Here is a 21,204-nt window from a genome sequence, read left to right as displayed (position 1 = left end):
TTCCAGAACTATTTTCCAAAATGCAATTCAGACTAATGGATTTTTAGTACAAATGTGCATAATTTATTCAAAAAATGGCAGATGAAGGAAATCACAGCTCTAGGATTTGGACTGATTCCAACTGTATCTTGTATGACTTGGCAGGATTCGAACATGACCACAATTATTGAAACTTCACTTCTCTTAGGCTTCCTGGGGACCACTTTCTGGCTGCTCCCTTTCGTTTCCCTATAGGGGGCTTCTCTCATCTGCCTCTCCTCTAAAGGTTGGTGTTTTTCATGGCTCTGGTTGATGGAGCACAGAATATATCTTCCCTTCTTCAGACTTGCAAACCCATACCTGCTATTGAAATATGTGCCAAGTTAAAACTGAACAGGAACCAAGTGTGATTGGAAATCAAACTTAGGATGTACTAGCAAATTCTAACCTTGTTCCAGTCAGAGTCAGTATCCATGCAGAAGACTACCAGTCCAATTATTACTGCTGCCACTGCTATCACTGGCATTCTGATTGACTGAAAAGGAGCTCAGACCTTGTTGCAGAAATAAACACCATTGACCCCAATCACCATTATTACCAATATCCATTTCCACGCATGGATGGCCATGGGGCTGTTATTGTATAGCTGGCATGGGAAGAGGGTATGAGGAACTGGGTCTGAGGCAGCACGGGGAAGCAGGAGTGACAGACATGAGTGAAAGATGTCATGGCATCTGTGCCTGCCGGACCCCTTGGAATAGGTCGGAGCCTTTGTCGTTAGGAGTAAAGGGCAGGTGCTATCGAACTGTTTTGTAAGGGGCATTCAGGTGGCTCAGTCGGTTGAGTGTCTGACTCGTTCGACTCTTGATTTTGGCTCAGGTCACGACTCCAAGGTTGGGGGACTGAGCCCTGCGTTGGGCTCCATGCTGAGTGTGGAGCCTGCTTGGGATTCTCTCTCTCTCTCTCTCTCTCTCTCTCTCTCTCTCTCTCTCTCTCCCCCCCCCCCCCCCGCCCCTCCCCTGTTCATGCTTTCTCTAAAATTTAAAATAAATAAATTGGGGTGCCTGGGTGGCTCAGTCGGTTGAGCGTCCGACTTCAGCTCAGGTCATGATCTCGCGGTCCGTGAGTTCAAGCCCCACGTCGGGCTCTGGGCTGATGGCTCAGAGCCTGGAGCCTGCTTCCGATTCTCTGTCTCCCTCTCTCTCTGCCCCTCCCCTGTTCATGCTCTGTCTCAAAAATAAATAAACGTTAAAAAAAATTAAAAAAAAATAAATAAATTAATTAATTGAATTAAATTAAAGGAATTGTTTTTTAAAATCTTTTTTTGCGATGAGTGGGGTATATAACACGTATAGAGAAAAATCCACAAAGCAAGGGGACAGCATAAGAAACTACTATAAAGCAAACACTTACATAAGTAACCACCACGCAGGTGAAAAGACAGAATATGACCAGCCCCCCAGGACCCCCCTCGATGGGCCTTCACTTTCAAAACCTTTTCCTCCCTGCCCTGCAAAAGGAACCATGTTCCTGAGTTTTTGGTAATCACTCTATTGTTTTTCTTCATACATGTATCACCTTAGAATGTATCTCTGGACCATGTCATTTGATTTTGCTTGTTTATTTATTTTTGAGAGAGAGAGACAGAGTGTGAGTGGGGGAGGGGCAAAGAGAGAGAGGGAGACATAGAATCTGAAGCAGTCTCCAGGATCTGAGTGGCCAGCACAGAGCCCAAGTGGGGGCTCGAACCCATGGACCACAAGATCATGACCTGAGCCAAAGTCAGGTGCTTAACCAACTGAGCCACCCAGGCACCCCTTTTATTTTTAATTAATTAATTAATTAATGTATCCATTCTCTGGCTGATAGACATTTAGATTGCGTTTTGTTTTTTTTTCAGTTTGTGTCTATTGCCCCTGATTTCGCTTGTTTTTCAGCTTTATGTAGATTTATTCAAAATACTTTTTTTTGGAGCATTTTCTTTCACTTAACCTTTTTTTTGTGATCGGTAAAGATTTAATTGTATAAGAAGTTGCTAAAATTTTTACTGCATGCATTTATAATCATAATTGCAGCACCATAGAAATGCAGCATCATAGACATGCTTACCATATAATGTCAAATGCCCAGTATAAAATTGTGTCCATGCTGTGGTCACAACTCTGCATAAATTATGGTTGCATTTATATAAAGGGCTGAGAAAGAATATAGAGGAAAGAGATACTTTGTTATGGTAGTAATATAGTGGATGGTTGTTTTCCTTTGTTTTAATTTCTGGCTTTCTTTTTTTTAATGGTTAGTTTAATTTAATTTAATGTTTTAATTTAAATCCAGTTTAGTTAACACATAATGTAGTAATGGTTTCAGGAGTGGAATTTAGTGGTTCACCACCTACATATAAATAACAACCAGTGCTCATCCCAGCAAGTGCCCTCCTTAATGCCCATCACCCATCTAGCCCATCCCCCAACCCGCCTCCCCTCCAACAACCCTCAGTTTGTTTTCTGTATTTAAGTCTCTTATGTTTTGCCTCCTTTTGTTTTATCTTATTTTTCCTTCCCTTCCCCTCTGTTCATCTCTTTTGTTTCTTAAATTCCACATATGAGTAAAATCATATACTTGTCTTTTTCTGACTATTTCGCTTAGCGTAATACATTCTAGTTCCATCCATGTTGTTGCAAATGGCAAGAGCTCATTATTTTTGATCTTTGAGTAATATTCCATTGTGTGTGTGTAGTGTGTAGTGTGTGTGTGTGTGTGCGTATACATACCACATCTTCTTTATCCATTCATCAGTCAATGGACATTTGGGCTCTGTCCATAATTTGGCTATTGTTGATAGTGCTACTATAAATACTGGGGTGCATGTGCCCTTTTGAATTAGCATTTTTGCACCTTTTGGATAAATACCTTGTAGTGCAATTGCTGGGTTGTAGGGTAGTTCTACTTTTAATTTTTTGAGGAACCTCCATACAGTTCCCCAGAGTGGTTGCACCAATTTGCATTCCCACCAACAGTGCAAAAGGGTTCCCATTTCTCCACATCCTCTCCAACATGTTTCCTGAGTTGTTAATGTGAGCCATTCTGACAGGTGTGAGGTGGTATCTCATTGTGGTTTTGATTTGTATTTCCCTGATGATGAGTGATGTTGAGCATCTTTTCATGTGTCTGTCAGCCATGTGGATGTCTTCTTTGGAAAAATGTCCATTCATGTCTTTTGCCCATTTCTTCACTGGATTATTTGTTATTTGGGTGTTGATTTGATAAGTTGTTTATAGATTTTGGATACTAATCCTTTATCTGATATGTGATTTGCAAATATCTTCTCCTATTCCATTGGTTGTCTTTTAATTTTGTTGGTTGTTTCCTTTGCTGTGCAAAAGCTTTTTGTCTTGACGAGGTCCCAGTAATTCATTTTTGCTTTTGTTTCCCTTGCCTCTGGAGACATGTCTGGTAAAAAGTTGCTGTGGTCAAGGTCAAAAAGGTTTTTGCCTGCTTTCTCCTCAAGGATTTTGATAGGTTCCTGTCTTTCATTAAGTCTTTCATCCATTTTGAATTTATTTTTGTGTAAGAAAATACTTTTTCTGCATGTTGCTGTCCAGTTTTCCCAACACCATTTACTGAAGAGACTGTCTTTTTTCCATTGGATACTCTTGCCTGTTTTGTTGAAGATTAGTTGGCCATATGTTTGTGGGGTTCTCTATTCTGTTCCATTGATCTATGTGTCTGTTCTTGTGCCAGTACCATACTGTCTTGATGGTTACAGCTTTGTAATACATCTTGAAGTCTGGAATTGTGATCACCCCAGCTTTGGTTTTCTTTTTCAACATTACTTTGGCTATTCGGGGTCTCTTCTGGTTGCATACAAATTTTAGGTTTGTTCTAGCTCTGTCTTTCACTTAACTTTATGTTTGTGACATTCATACATGTTATTATGTTAAGTGTTTGTATTTTCACTACTCTATGGCATTCCATTCCATTGTGTGAATCAACCACAGCTTTTTTTTTTTTTAACCCATTCTACTGTTGAAGGACATGTGGATTATTTCCAGTGTTTGGCTTTAGGAATATGCAGAACTGCTTTTATGAGAACCCTGCTGATTGTCGGGAAAACAAACAGGGTTGCCATGGTGTAGTGATGGGGTGTAGCTGGTTCTGTGCAGAGTTCACCTCTCCTGGAAGCTTTGTGAATCTGGGGAGCTGGTACTCAATACCAGTACACCCGTCTCACAAGGGACACTCTCAGATAGTTCTTCCTTTATGTAGTGTCCTGTGCCTCAATCTGAGGCCAAAGAGAGAAGGAACTTTTGTGCTTTAAGACTGCAGTGGAAAACTGGTATGTGAATACACATGAGGTGCTCTTTGGACATAGGAATGGGGTGCAAGTCAGAGGCTCAGAGGCATTGACATTTGGGCATGAGAAGGAATATTTCAAATGTGAATCCATTCTGCCAAGATTTTCCCCAGACCTGCTGACTAGTGAGTGGGGAAGGGCACTCATCAGACCATCTGGGTGGGTGAATGGGGTGTTTCTCATTGGGTCAGGGATAGGCAGTGGCAGGTTTTCATTGGTGGCATTGGAGTAAAAGGGCCTGCCCCCTTCCCACTGGCTGATTTTGCAGTAGATGTGACTCACCAAGATGGAACTGGAATGAGGTACTCACAATCCATGCAGATCAGCAGTGATTGGTGGTAATTTTGCAGGCTCTGGAAGAGCCTCCCTGTGGGTGAGAACCAGGTCAGACCCTATGTGTTGACTAAATAAAGCAGACTTTCCTCCCATGTCCTCTCTATCGCAGTGGAGAATGCCGCCAGGAGCTTTTCAGTATCCTGCCTTCACAGATCAGATGATACAACCAATATTGATTTCATGTTTATTATGTGTCAGGCACTGGTTGAAGCACTTTAAATGCATATGCATTTTAGGCTCACATATCCCTAGGAGTAAGACTATGTGTATTAGTCAGCTTTTGCTGCGTAACAGACTTCCCCCAAATGTCATGTCTTAAAGTAACACACATTTGTTATTTCTCATAGTTCCATGGTTTTGCTGCATTAAACATAAGACAACAGGCCCCAAATGCAGTGTCTCTTGTCGTAAGTTCCACATTACCAAATTGAAACTTAATTAACATTTTGTTCTCCCAGAAGTGTTCTCCCAGAATTTTAAACCAGTTAATTAGGAATTACCTGGTTAGCACTAGTTAGGTAATCTGCCTGATAGACTCCTGCCCTCCCCTAAAGGAAAGTGACTTTGCTACAACCAATCCATTTTTTGTACATATAACTTTCTTGCCCTTGTTCCTTCTGCCTGTAAGTCTTTTATTTTATTTTGTACAACTATTCAGGACTCTTTTCTACCTGCTGCTGATGCACGAATCACTGAATAAAGCCAATACAGTTGACATTTACTCAGTTGATTTTGGGTTTTTTTTTGAGTCTTTAAAAAAATGCTTATTTATTTATTTTGAGAGAGAGAGACAGAGAGAGAGACAGAGAGAGAAGGAGAGGATGGGACAGAGATAGAGGGAGAGATAATCCCAACAGGATTTGCACTGTCAGCACAGAACCCAGTGCAGGGCTCGATCTCATGAACCGTGAGATCATGACCTGAGCCAAGATTAGGAGTTGGATGCTTAACCAACTGAGCTACCCAGATGCCCCTGTTTTTTTGTTTTTGTTTTTTTAACAGCTGGGAGTTTATCTGATTTGGGGTGGCTTGGCTGGAGCTGATCTAGGATAGCTTGACCCATATGTCTGGCAACTGGCCCAAAGTCAACTGGGGTGACTGCCACATGTTTCTCATCAGCTAGCCCATACTATTCAACATAGTAGTGAGAAGGTTCTCAGCAGCCAGAGAATAAGCCCTAATATGCAAATACATCTTCAGTCTCTGCCTGTATCACATTTGTTAATGTCCCATTGGTCAAAGCAAGTCACATGGCTAAAACCAGATTATGTATGGAAGTGACCTACTCAAGCTATGGATATGGGGTGGAAGAGAATTCTGGGAGCCATCTTGCAAACAACCCACTGCATTCTCTTATCACCCTCATTTTACTAATGAAGAAACAGATGCTTGGAGAAGCTAAGGAACTTGGTCACACAGCTGCTATTGGGCAGAGCTCAGTCTCAAATCCAGGACAAGTGGTGGCAAAGTCCATGCTTTAAGTCCCATGCCATGTGTACTGCCTCCTTTCTCAGACCTGAGCCACTGTGTCCCAGTGCAACAACTCAGGAGAGGAGAGAGAGGTGCTCACTTCAGCAGTCTCGGCCAGGGGCGACTCAGCCATAGGGCCTGGCGGGAGCCTATCTAGTCAGCTGGGCTTAACAACCTCTCCATCTCTGAAGAAAATAATCCTCATGAACCTGACTCATAGTTCAGCTATTGCACTGGGTGCTGTACCCTCGGACTAATCTTGGGAATGTCAGAAATAGATGGAAAGACTAAAAGACGGTGGCAGAAATGGGCTATCTTGCTGCACATAAATGTATTAGCCCAACAGGCAATCATTAAACACCCATTGTGTCTGAGCTAGATCCTCTTTGTTCAGGAGAAGTACAGTCAGGGGAGTAGTTGTTCTCTGAAGTACATTTTCAACAAGGCATGGTAAGGTAACTTGTTGACACGATTGTGTTAAAGATAAGACAACAGACCTAAAGTGGAGTCGTGTATGCTAAGCCCACATCACCACACCAAGACCTCTCTGAAATACAGTTTTGACTCTCCCAGAAATGGAATCTTAAACCAGCCAGTCAGGAGTTGTCAGAGCAGCATTTGATAGGTCATCTGCCTGACAGACCTCTTCCCTCCCCTAGAAGGAAAGTAACCTTGCAATAACCAATCTGCATTTTGCATGGTTCCTGCTCCCTTCTGCCTAATACAGTCTCTTGCCTATATAGCTCTTCAGAGCCCCTTTCTGTCTGCTAGATTGGGTGCTTCTCAGTTCATGATTTTTCAGTTGAATTTTTGTTTTTTAACAATGGCTATTAAGACTAGGATGAAAAACTGTCAGACTCAGAAGCTACGAGATAGTCAGGTCTTGAGATTCACAGAGGAGTGGACAAGGGAGGGCATCTTTTCACAATACTGGTGCAGACGCTACTGCCTCTTACTAGGTTTTTTTTTTTTTTTAAGTTTATTAATTTATTTTGAGAGAGAGAGAGAGAGAGAGAGAGAGAGAGAGAGTGAGCATGCACACGGGTGAACGAGCAGGGGAGAGACAGAGAGAGAGAGAGAGAATCCCAAGCAGATTCTGCACTGTCACCTCGGAGACCAATGCAGGGCTTGAACCCACAAACTGTGAGATCATGACCTGAGCCAAAATCAAGAGTTGGACACTTAACCAACTCTTGAGCCACCCAGATGCCCCGATCGTACTAGGTTAGAACCTGTACCAACTTCTATCCAGTTTTGAGCCCACTCTCTCTTTTAGATGTAAGGTCTACTCCAAAAGAACATTTTTGATGACTCTGGGAAAATGGGGTGAGCAGGCAGATCTGGGGTAGCAATTAAAGGAATAAAGTCCCCAAGCCTCATTTTAGATTTGCAATCAAGTTGAAACTCCCAGTCTCCCAGGGCTTGCATTTTAAAGAAAAAAAAAAAGGTATTTGTAAGAAACAAAGACCCAGATTTGCATTTGAATGTGGTGCCAATCAAGGCTCATTAGCTGGAATACAACGTGCAACCATTAGCAGAAAGGTGGCTTTGGCAACTGCTCATTAGTTTCCTAGATTCAAATAAGCATTCTAAGAGAGCTCCCGTGTTTGATGAGATCCAGCAGCATCAATGATCAGCCACCTTTCTCCCCAGAGAAAGGCAATGCTCCCCAAGCTTAGCTATAATCTCCTTTCCTCCTCTTTTTCTCATGCCCACCTGCAGCCCTTCTGTGTTCCCAGGTTTCAGGATGTCAAAGCTGGAAGGACAGTAGAAACTCTCAGGTCAGGACATCACTATGGGAAAACTGTGGTCCCAAGTGGGTTGGAACACAAAACTGGTCATGGAAGGAGTTGGGAGAGAATCTGTTTATCACACACACACATACACACACCCTTTTTTTCATGGAAAGTGAAGAATCTTGATGAGTTGAGGACAGAATGGAAACACACAATGGGGCCAGGATCCCTCGATGAGAATTTCAAGAGCAGACCTTTGCCTAGAAGGACTGGAAACTGGGAGCCAAGTATAACTTGTACTGGGAGAGAGATGAACAGGTCATGTGGACACTGGAAAGGGAAAATTCTCAGGCTTGATCCCCACTCTAGGCATTAAGGGAGCTCCTTGTCCAATACCTGGCACACAGTAGGAGCTTAATAGCACAGTGGTTAAGAAGAGCCCAGGTGTTAGAATGAAGCAGATTTAGTATCAAGTTCCAGCTTCCCATAGAGCTGCTTTTCTTGCACTCTCCTCTGGGCACATGAATGTTTGAGAACTGCTGAGCTAGACAGTCCCGTTTCTGATCTGCAAGGCTGGTCTTCAGGAGATTGTGCTCGTGAAAAAACAAAGATGAATCCCAAGATGAGGTCCATGTCCGTGAGTTGTGTGAGACAAACATCGGTTTTGCTAGGCAATGAGCATGTGAGCATTTCCTCTCCCCCCCCCCCCCTTTTTTTCTTCTAGTTACCTTCTGTCTTCCATGTGGTCATGTTCTTCAGGGAAGGTAGTCTCTACCCCTGAGAAGTGGCATAGTTGGTCTAAACCAACCTTGTTTTCTTGTTCCCCTTGCTTAATAATTGGCTTATGTATGACCTTAGAAATTCTGACCAAGGAGACACAAGTGGAGAGTGTGCTGGGGGTTCTGGCAAAGGTTTTTCTTGTCAATCGAAACGAGAAAAAGAGGGAAGAAACAACCCCTCCATGTCTCTGGATACTGTTGTGTAAAAGTGCTGCCTGGCACTTGGGCAGCCATCTCGTGGCCATGAAGAGGCTGATAGGTCAAGCATGGCAGAACGGAAAAGCAGAAAGAAGCTGGGCTTCACTGATATAATTGAGCTGCCGACTCAACCACCTCTGAAGCTGCTTCATTTTATTATGGGAGATAATAACAATTCCTCAGAGTTTAACGTAAGATGAATTGGCAGGCTCTGTTTCTTGATGCTGAACATTCCCTGAAAAGAGAGATGGACACATACACCCTGGAGGCCAAGAAAGGAGGCACTGAGGAAGGGAGAGACTGAGGCCAGAATAGCAAGGCTGGAAACTAGAGTGTTTCTCTAGGAAGAGGCCCCTGTGAGTGGCCTGGCTTTGCACACAGCATAGTGACTAAAACCAAGGACTGTAGAATCAGAGTGCCTGTGTTCTAATTCCACACCCACCTCCTACTAGCATGTCACCTTGGGCAAGTTGCTTAGCACCAGTGTCCTAACCTATAAAAAAAGAGCATAATAGTACTACTTTATAGGATTTAAGAAAGTGAAATTAAGGGGCGCCCGGGTGGCTCAGTGGGTTAGGCATCCGACTTCGGCTCAGGTCATGATCTCGCGGTCCGTGAGTTCGAGCCCTGCGTCGGGCTCTGGGCTGATGGCTCGGAGCCTGGAGCCTGCTTCCGATTCTGTGTCTCCCTCTCTCTCTGCCCCTCCCCTGTTCATGCTCTGTCTCAAAAATAAATAAACGTTAAAAAAAAAATTAAAAAAAAAAAGAAAGTGAAATTAATAATTTGAAGTACCTAGATAGCTCAGTCAGTTGTGTCCAACTCTTGATCCCAGCTCAGGGCTTGATCTCAGGGTTGTGAGTTCGAGTTCCATGTTGTGCTCCTTGCTGGGTGGGTGTGAAGCCTACTTAAAAATAAATAAATAAAAGGGGCGCCTGGGTGGCTCAGATGGTTAAGCGTCCAACTCTTGATTTCGGCTCAGGTCAGGATCTCACGGTTCATGAGTTCAAGCCCCGGGATTCTTTCTCCCGCTCTCTATCTCTGCCCCTCCTCTGCTTTCTCTCTCAAAATAAATAAATATTAAAAAATTATAATGTAAAGTACCTAGCAGTACCTATGGCCAGTACATCACCCATAGTAAGTAGTACACAAGTATTAGCCATAAGGTGAGCAATATTTAACAACCAGTGTCATTTTTTCCCCTTTACATGTTGTAATTCTCCTTCGTAAAGAAAGTAAGCTTTTTATTTTGAGATTTTGTAGATCTATATGCAGTTGTAAGAAAAAATTTAGGGAGATCCCAAGTACTATTTATCGAGTTTCTCCTGATTACAGCTCCTTGCAACACTATTGTATAATAACACAACCACAATATTGAAAGCTATGGTCAAGATACAGAAACATTCCCATCACCACACAGACCTTTCACGTTGCCTTTTTTTTTTTTTAACGTTTATTTATTTTTGAGACAGAGAGAGACAGAGCATGAACGGGGGAGGGGCAGAGAGAGAGGGAGACACAGAATTGGAAGCAGGCTCCAGGTTCTGAGCCATCAGCCCAGAGCCCGACGCGGGGCTCAAACTCACAGACTGTGAGATCGTGACCTGAGCCGAAGTCGGACGCTTAACCAACTGAGCCACCCAGGCGCCCCTCACGTTGCCTTTTTATAGCCACAACTACTTTACTCTCATCTTCCCCCACTCCCCCTCAATTCTGAGCAACAACTAATCTCTTCTCTGTTTCTATAATTTTGTCAATTTAAGAATGTTATATAAATGGAGTCATGTAGTATGTGACCTTTGGGGCCTGGCTGATTTTACCCCTCAGCATCATTTTTTGGAGACTGTTGCCTGAATCAATAATTCATTCTTTTTCATTGCTGAATAGTATCCTATGGTATGGGTGTTCCAGAGTCTATTTAGCCATTTATCTAGTGAAAGACATTTGTGTTGTTTCCAGTTTTTGACTAAGATGAATAAAGCTATGGTAAACATTTGTGTGGAGGTTTCTGTGTGAGCATAAATTGTCATTTCTCTAGGATGAACGCCCAAAAGTGCAATGGCTGGGGTCATATAGCTGGTGCATATTTAGTTTCTTAAGAAACTGCAAACTGTTAGGGCACCTGGGTGGCTCAGTCGGTTAAGCATCTGACTTTGGCTCAGGTCATAATCTCACGGTTCGTGAGTCTGAGCCCCAGGTTGGGCTCCCTGCTGACAGCTCAGAGCCTGGAGCCTGCTTCGGACTCTGTGTCTCCCTCTCTCTCTGCTCCTCCCCTGCTCATGCTTGGTCTCTCTCTCAAAAAAAAAAAAAAAAAAAAAAAAAAATTAATTAAAAAAAAATTAAAAACAAAAAAAAGAAAGAGCAAACTGTTTCCAGAATGGCTGTAACATTTTGCATTCTCATTAGCAATGTATATTTCTTCACATCCTTGCCAACATTTGGTGTTGTCACTATTTTTTATTTAGTCTTTCTCACAGGTGTGAGGTGATATCTCACTGTGATTTTAATTTGCATTTCCCTCATGGCTGATATTAAACATCTTTTCATGTGCTTATTTGCCATCTATATATTCTCTTCATATAAAATATCTCCATATCTTTTGCTCAATTTCTGATTGAATTGGTGTTTGTTCGCTTTTTTTGCTATTGAGTTGTAAGAGTTCTTTATATATTGTGGATACTAGTCCTTTATTGGATACATGGTTTACAAATATTTTCTCTTAGTCTGTAGGCACCAGTCTATCTTTCCATCCTTTTAATAAGGTCTTAAGACCCTACATCAATATCTCAAAAGATGATTCTTGAAGGAGAATGGAGGAAACTGGAACTTGAGTTTTGGGTAATGAGCACTTACAAAATGCAATGTGTTCATAATAACAGATGGGAGCCAGAAATGCAGGGTGGAAAGGGAGCATGGAGTGGGACAAGGCATTTGTGTTCTCCCTGGCCCCAAGGACACAGAATTAGGAATTATCCCTAGCGAGATCTCCCATTTGAGGGTGCTAAGAGGGACTACACTTGGGAAAACCATCTCCGGGCAGCAGCCAAGAAGAAGGGAAAATGTAGCAGGAGTTGAAGGAGGGACCAAAACACTTCAGAATTAGAAAAACTACCAAGAGAAGAACAGGATGTTCCCCTTAGCTCTCAACAATAAACATTTATGACCTCAAGTAACAAGAACTACAGAAGTAGTTTGTTCGGAGAAGATTTAGACTTTAAATGGTCAGGAACATCAAGGTTGCTTGGCCAGTTGCCTGCTTATCAAGATGGAAAACCAAGGTTGGGAAAATGGATTCTGTCCCTCATCTTCTCTCAATACAAGTGTTTAGGGACAGAGAGAGATAGGAGAGACTCGGGAACATGTTGAAAAGGAAAAATTAAAAAGTTTAGAATAGAACTGGCAGAAGTGAGGGAAAAAAGAAATGCTGAGAAAGATCTAGCAACTTGAGGGATCATCACTGCAGATTTGAAAACGTAGCCTCTCAGTGGTGACATTGGAGATGTTTCTCACTGGAAAATGAGGGTTTCTGTAAAGTGGGGAGGGTGATTATTCAGCTGGATATGAAATCCTTCTAAAGGGGGTATAATGTCAACTTTATCTTTTTGTTGCTGTTGTTGTTACTTGCAGTGATCTTGTTTTCTTGTTGTAAAAGTAGGGCATGTTCCTACTGAGTAGTGTTTAGCATTGTTGATCACTGTATTGTACACCTGAAACTAATTGAACACTGTATATTAACTATACTGGAATTAAAATTAAAAACTTAAAATCAAGGGGCACCTGGGGAGCTCAGTCGGTGAAGTGGCTCACTCTTGATTTTGGTTCCGGTCACAATCTCATGGTTTGTGAGTCTGAGCCCCACATCAGGCTCTGCACTGACAGCATGGAACCTGCTTGGATTTCTCTCTCTCCCTCTCTCTCTGTCCCTCCCCTACTCGCTCTCTCTCTCTCTCAAAACAACAACAAAAAACACCTTAAGAAACCTCTTAAAATCAAACAAATAAAAAAAATTAAAATGTCCCCCAAAAGTGGGGCATGGAAACTACAAACACAGAAAAAGAAACAGAAGAAAAAGAAATTGCTCACAATTCTACTACACTAGTAAAGCTGCTTTTACATTGCTTCCATTATCTTACGTTATTTTTTAAACATGCTACAAAGCTTGAATTTTGTGTCCTGCTTTTTATTTTCCCTTTCACATTATATCGCGAACAATTTTCCTTGTTATTATAATCGTTTGGTCAATGTAATTTTTAATGCCGCTTCATAATGTATCAAGCGGCTGAACTGTAATTTCCTGAATAAATCTTTCCCATTAGTTGGACAATTAGCTTGTTTCCAGTTGCTGTCTATTAAAATTAATGTTTCGATGAAAGCTGCGGCGAGAATACAGGCAGTCACTATTCATCGAGTGCTTACTGCGCTAAGTGGTTCACATCCCTTATTTATTTCATTCTCACAACCCTGCCAGTCAGACATGATTGTGGCTTGTTCCCCTTTCTTTTTATTATTAAATTATAAAAAGAAAACGTGTCTCTGTAAAAGCAATTCAAGCAGAACTAAAGGGATCTAATGGGAGACGCTTGCGATGCATACATTAGCCAAAAAAACACCAAAGATTGCTGGAAAACCACAAGAAACCAGGAAGAGGCCAGAAAGGATTCCTCCTACAGATTTCAGAGGGAGCATGGTCCTACCAACACTTTGATCTCAGACTTCTAGCCTCTAGAACTGTTAAACAATACATTTCTGTTTTTGATTTATGTGTGTGTGTATTTATATGTACATATATATGTATATTTAAGTTTATTTATTTATTTTGAGAGAGAGAGTGAGCTTACGGTGAACAGGGGAGGGACAGAGACAGAGGGAGAGACAGAATCCCAAGCAGGCTCTGCACTATCACTGGTGAGCCCTACGTGGGGCTCAAACCCATGAACTATGAGATCATAACCTGGGCTGAAATTGAGTCAGATACTCAACCAACTGAGCTACCCAGTCACCTCTGTTTTGTTTTTCTTTTTTTTCTTTTTTTTTAAAGAGCTGTTCAGCTGAGCGACCAACTCTTGATTTCGGCTCAGGCCATGATCTCAGGGTTCGTGGGATGGAGCTCCACATCAGCTCTGCACTGGTGGCATTCTTTCTCTCCATCTCTCTCTGCACACCCCCCAACTCAAAATAAATAAATACACTTAAAAAGTATATGTATGTATAAAGTAAAAAATTCATATATATACACACACACACACACACATATATGGCCACCCTTTGTTAGAGCAGTCCTAGAAAACTAGAAACTAAAACACATGCAAACTTCCAGAACTAGTGTGTAACAGAGCTGGCATTTAAACTCATGTAGGTGTGACCCCAAAGCCAGCGCTCCTAATCAAACAGGACTTTTTTTTTCTTTTCTTTTTGGGCAAACACCTATATAGTGCAGACCCTGTGCCAGGATCCGTTCGAAGCACTTTACATGTATTTATCCGAGTCAGGCATTTCCCCACTATGTGGGGGAGTAATTTCCTCCCCGAGTTTATCTGACTGCGTCCACCAGGGGGCAGGCCTGCACCTTTGTGTACACAATGGAAAAGGACCCAGAAGGCTGGAGGTTTGCTTTCTTGCAGTTCCCTCTGCAGAAATCGCCTGTAGCTTTGGTCCACCAAAGCAAGGACCACATCCAAAGAAGGGGATGGTGGTCCTAGAAGCACAGAAACTTCCGGGTTCTCTGAGGGAGGGAGAACCAAGCACCTGGGGGCATGGGCAGTCTGGTCTCTAGATAGCTCTGTCATAGGGTTGGGGACCTGATCTGTTTTTCCTCCAAACAGACCCAAATACATTCTCACTCAACAACCTTCTGATGAACAAAGAAGTCAGCGTTTGTGTTACAGGTGCCCATTTAACCGTTTCCCTTTTTCTGGAATTGACTCAGCAGCCACATCTGTACCACAACACCCTAAACCCCTGTCCCACGTGGAGTTTGAGGTTTTGACAGAAGGACTGTGAAGGCCGATCTGAGGAGAACATCCCCACATTCCTGCTGCTGAGCCTGTCCTGATTGCTCCTCCTGGCCATTCAGCCCTTCTTCGGATTCCGTAATACACCTCAGTCCCCAGCCAATACCTTTTACTTCTTACAACTCCCCCACTCCTCTTAAGCCAGGCAGGGCGGGCATCTATTAATTACAAATGCATAAAAGCAAAAACCTGAATTAAAAATAGAATCAAGATGGCTTCCGTGGCTAGCAAAAATAAAGGATGAAGTCTATTATTTAAAATCACAAAGGCGTTGGGGCGCCTGGGTGGCGCAGTCGGTTAAGCGTCCGACTTCAGCCAGGTCACGATCTCGCGGTCCGTGAGTTCGAGCCCCGCGTCAGGCTCTGGGCTGATGGCTCGGAGCCTGGAGCCTGTTTCCGATTCTGTGTCTCCCTCTCTCTCTGCCCCTCCCCCGTTCATGCTCTGTCTCTCTCTGTCCCAAAAATAAATAAAAAATGTTGAAAAAAAAATTAAAAAAAAAAATAAAATCACAAAGGCGAGGGAGGAGCCAAGACGGCAGAACACTGTGGAAGACTTTCTTGTGTCTTGCGTCCATGAGTTACAGCCAGATCAACACTAAACCACCCTGCACAGCTAGAAAACTGATCTGAAGATTAACACAACGATCTGCACAACCTGAACCCCAGAACTGAGCGGGTGCGCGGTGCGGAGAAGTGAACGGGGGAGAGAGAAGCCGCTGAGGGCAGGGAGCCGGTTTTGCTTGTGGAGAGAGGATGGAGACGGGGATGAGGGCGGCAAGTGGGGGCAGAATACTGGAAAACACCCCTTCCAAAAGCAGCTGGAGAGAAAGTGGAAAAGTGGAAAGAGCCGCAGGGACTGAATTAAAAAGGGAGAAAGAAGAGGGTTTCAATTCCATTAAGACTCTATAAACAGGGGAAGCACAGAGGCTGAAACGCCGAAGCTGATACCTGGTGGTGCTCTGGTGGGAAGGACGAATCCCCGGGAGCAGAGTGGAGTCCAGGGGTGTTCAGGCCACACGGGAGAGGCGGTTCACCTGCTGGGAGGGCATCTGGTAGAGTCCGTGTGGCCACCTCGGCAGACCCCAAAGAAAAACCACATTAGCTGGTGCTGGAACACGGTCCCTGGGGGTGAAGCCTGGTGCCAGACGCGTGGTGTGATTTGCCATAATCCCTGAAACGCTGCTGCTACACTATCGCACAAACTTTCTGGGGCGCGCTGGCACCTGGTCGCGGTCTCTGGGCCTTGGCAGCAGCACGGTCTCTCGAACGTTCCTGGGTGCGGCCGGCACCCGGCCATTGCTCGGTGAGACCCTCCACAGAGGGGCAGAACGGCTCAAGGCCACAGTCTCACAGAAATACGGGGTCGGGAAACACACCCGCATCTGAGATAAAACTCAGAAGGGAGGTGCTGCCTGGGGCTTGGTCACGGAGGGTGTAAAAGCAGGGAATGGATGGAAGTCGAAGACAAAGGACGGTGCGCGATTGCTGATCAGGGAGAACGGAGATCCGGTAAGAGACTGGGTGGCTGGGTGACGCCATTTTTGCCGCTCTGGCGCATGCGCATACGCACCTACAAGCACTACAACCGTCCACCCCAGTAAGCTAAGCAGCGCCATCTAGTGGAGAATGGAGCCATTACACTAAGCCCCACCCAACTGGGCCAACCTCGCTCTTCAGGAATACAACTCTCCGCCTGGTTAGTTTACGGACTATAAAGCGCTTCCGTTTTACTTCTAGTGGAAAATGAAGTAATTTTAATCATATTTCAGTCTGTTTGCTGGTCCATCTATTCAATTTTCTTTTTTTTTTCATTTCTCTTTTTTTCTTTTTCATTTTTATTGAATACAGAAAGAGAAAAAATTATTTTTATTTTCAATTTTTATTAAAAATATTTTTCCTTAATTTTTTCCTACTATATTTTTCACTTTTGTGTAAATGTTTTCAAATTCTATTTTACTTCCATCATTTTATTTTATTCTACTTCAGGGTATTCATTTTTTCAAATTTTCAAATGATTTCCTTTTATTTTTTTTCTTTCTTTCCCCCTTTTCTCTAATCTATCAAGCCCCTTTCAACACCCAGACCAAAACACACCTAGGATCTAGCATCATTTATTTGATTTTGTGTGTGTGTGTTTGTTTTTAATTTTTAAATTTTAATATATTTTTTAATTTTAATTTTTTTATCTCATTAATTCCTTTTCTCACTTGAAAATGATGAAATGAAGGAATTAACCCAAAAGAAAGAGCAGGAAGAAATGACAGCCAGGGACTTAACCAACACAGATGCAAGCAAGATGTCTAAACCAGAATTTAGAACCACGATAATAAGAATACAGTTGTAGTCAAAAATAGATTAGAATCCCTTTCTGCAGAGATAAAAGAAAAGTAAAAGCTAGTCAGGATGAAATACAAAATGTTATAACGGAGCTACAATCTCGAATGGATGCCATGGCAGCTAGGATGGGTGAGGCAGAGCAGAGAATCAGTGATACAGAGGACAAACTTACAGAGAATAATGAAGCAGAAAAAATAGGGAGACTAAGGGAAAAGAGCACAATTTAAGAATTAGAGAAATCAGTGACTCATTAAAAAGGAACAGCATCCACCTTTTGGGATGAGCACTGGGTGTTGTATGGAAACCAATTTGACAATAAATTTCATATATTGAAAAGAAAAAAAAAAGAAAGGAAATAAAGTAAAGGATTTCATCACAAAAAAAAAAAAAAAAAAAAGGAACAGCATCAGAATCATAGGGGTCCCAGAAGATGAAGAGAGAGAAAAAGGGGTAGAGGGCTATGTGAGCAAATCATAGTGGAGGACTTTCCTAACCTGGGGAAAGACACAGACATCAAAATCCAGGAAGCACAGAAGACCCCCATTAGATTCAGCAAAAACCGACCATCAACAAGGCATATCATAGTCAAATTCACAAAATACTCAGACAAGGCAAGAATCATGAAAGCAGTGAGGGAAAAAAAAGTCCTTAACCAACAAGGGAAGACAGATCAGGTTTGCAGCAGACCTCTTCACAGAAACTTGGCAGGCCAGAAAGGAGTGGCAGGATATATTCAATGTGCCGAATCAGGTAAATATGCAGCCAAGAATTCTTTATCCAGCAAGGCTGTCATTCAAAAGAGAAGGAGACATAAACAGTTTCCCAGACAAACAAAAATGAAAGGAGTTTGTGACCACTAAACCAGTCTTGCAAGAAATTTTAAGGGGGACTCTCTGAGGGGAGAAAAGATGAAAAAAACCCCAAATAAATAAAGACCTAAAGCAACAAAGACTAGAAAGGCCCAGAGAACACCACCAGAAACTTCAAGTCTACAAGCAACATAATGGCAATAAATTCATTTCTTTCAGTACTCCCTTGAAATGTCAATGGACAAGGGGTGCCTGGGTGGCTCAGTCGGTTGAGCGTCCGACTTCAGCTCAGGTCACGATCTCACGGTCCGTGAGTTCGAGCCCCACGTCGGGCTCTGGGCTGATAGCTCAGAGCCTGGAGCCTGCTTCCGATTCTGTGTCTCCCTCTCTCTCTGCCCCTTCCCCGTTCATGCTCTGTCTCTCTCTGTCTCAAAAATAAATAAACGTTAAAAAAAATTAAAAAAAAAAAGAAATGTCAATGGACTCAATGCTCCAATCAAAAGACATAGGGCCACAGAATGGATAAGAAAACAAGGTCCATCTGTGTGTTGTTTACAAGGGACCCACTTTAGATCTAAAGACACCTTCAGTTTGAAAGGAAGGGGATGGAGAACCATCTATCGGGCTACTGGTCAACAAAAGAAAGCTGGTATAGCCATAATTATATCAGACAATCTAGACTTTAAAATAAAGACTGTATCAAGAGATGCAGAAGGGCATTATATCATAATCAAGGGGTGTATCCACCAAGAAGACCTAACAACTGTAAATATTTATGCGCCAAATGTGAGAGCACCCAAATATATAAATTGATTAATCACAACATAAAGAAACTCACTAATAATAATACCAGAATAGTGGGGGACTTCAACTTACAGCAATGGACATATCATCTAATCAGAAAATCAATAAGGAAACAATGGCTTTGAATGACACACTGGACCAGATGGACTTAACAGATATACTCAGAACATTTCATCCAAAGCAGAGGAATATACATTCTTCTCCAGTGCACACGGAACGTTCTCCAGAATAGACCACATACTGGGACACAAATCAGCCCTCAATAAGTACAAAAAGATCGAGATCATACCGTGCATATTTTCAGGCCACAACACTATGAAACTCGAAATCAACCACAAGAAAAAATTTGGAAAGGTAACAAATACTTGGAGACTAAAGAACATCCTACTAAAGAATGAATGGGCTAACCAAACAGTTAAGGAGGAAATTAAAAAGTACATGGAAACCAATGAAAATGATAACACCACAACCCAAAACCTTTGGGACACAGCAAAGGCGATCATAAGAGGAAAGTATATGGCAATCCAGGCCTTCCTAAAGAAGGAAGAGAAAAAAAAATAAAGAAGGAAGAGAGATTTCAGATACACAACCTAACCTTACACCTTAAAGAGCTGGAAAAAGAACAGTAAATAAAACCCCAAACCAGCAGAAGACAGGAAATAATAAAGATTAGAGCAGAAATTAATGCTCTTGAAACAACAACAATAACAACAACAACAACAACAAAAACCAATAGAACAGATCAATGAAACCAGAAGCTGGTTCTTTGAAAGAATTAAGAAAATTGATAAGCCACTAGCCAGTTGGATCAAAAAGAAAAAGGAAAGGACCCAAATAAATAAAATCAAGAATGAAACAGGAGAGATCGCAACCAACACAGCAGAAACAAAAACAATAATAAGAGAATATTATGAGCAATTATACATCAATAAAATGGGCAATCTGGAAGAAATGGACAAATTCCTAGAAACATATACACTACCAAAACTGAAGCAGGAAGAAATAGAAAATTTGAACAGACCCATAACCAGTAAAGAAATCAAATTAGTAACTAAAAAACTCCAAAAAAACAAGAGTCCAGGGCCAGATGACTTTCCAGGGTAATTCTACCAAACATTTAAGGAAGAGTTAACACCTATTCTCTTGAAGCTGTTCCAAAACATAGAAATGGAAGGAAAACTTCCAAACTCTTTTTATGAAGCCAGCATTACCTTGATTCCAAAACCAGACATTGACCCCACTAAAAAGGAGAACTATAGACCAATTTCCCTGATGAACATGGATGCAAAAGTCCTCAATAGGATATTAGCCAACTGGATCCAATAATACATTAAAAAAATATTCACTACAACCAAGTGGGATTTATACCTGGGATGCAGGGCTGGTTCAATATCTGCAAAACAATTAGCGTGATTCATCACATCAATAAAAGAAAGGACAAGAGCCATATGATCCTCTCAATAGATGCAGAGAAAGCATTTGACAAAATACAGCATCCTTTCTTGATAAAACCTTCAAGAAAGTACGGATAGAAGGATGATACCTTGAGATCATAAAAGCCATGTATGAAAGACCCAACACTAATATCATCCTCATTGGGGAAAAACTGAGAGCTTTCCCCCTAAGGTCAGGAACAAGACAGGGATATCCACTCTCACCACTGTTATTCAGCATAGCGTTGGAAGTCTTAGCCTCAGCAATCAGACAACACAAAGAAATACAAGGCATCCAAATTGGCCAGGAGGAGGTCATACTTTCACTCTTCGCATTTGACATGATACTGTATATGGAAAACCCAAAAGATTCCACCAAAAAAACCTGCTAGAACTGATTCATGAATTCAGCAAAGTCGCAGGATATGAAATCAATGCACAGAAATCGGTTGTATTCCTATACACCAACAATGAAGCAACAGGAAGAGAAATCAAGGAATCGATCCCATTTACAGTTGCACCAAAAACCATAAAATACCTAGGAAGACATCTAACCAAAGAGGTGAAAAATCTATACACTGAAAACTATAGAAAGCTTATGAAAGAAATTGAAGAAGACACAAAAAAATGGAAAAAGATTCCATGCTTCTGGATAGGAAGAACAAATATTGTTAAAATGTCAATACTACTCAAAGCAATCTATATATTCAGTGCAATCCCTATCAAAATAACACCAGCATTCTTCACAGAGCTAGAACAAACAATCCTCAAATTTGTATGGAACCAGAAAAGACTCTGAATAGCCAAAGCAATCTTGAAAAAGAAAACCAAAGCAGGAGGCGTCGCAATCCCGGACTTCAAGCTATACTAAAAGCTGTAATCATCGAGGCAGTATGGTACTGGCACAAGAACAGACACTCAGATCAATGGAACAGAATAGAGAACCCAGAAATGGACCCACA

Source organism: Panthera onca, chromosome E3 (genome assembly GCF_046562875.1).
Source record: "Panthera onca isolate mPanOnc1 chromosome E3, mPanOnc1 haplotype 2, whole genome shotgun sequence".
Lineage (NCBI taxonomy): Eukaryota > Metazoa > Chordata > Mammalia > Carnivora > Felidae > Panthera > Panthera onca.
The sequence above is the reverse complement of the archived record's forward strand: the minus strand, read 5'-3'. Positions refer to the sequence as shown.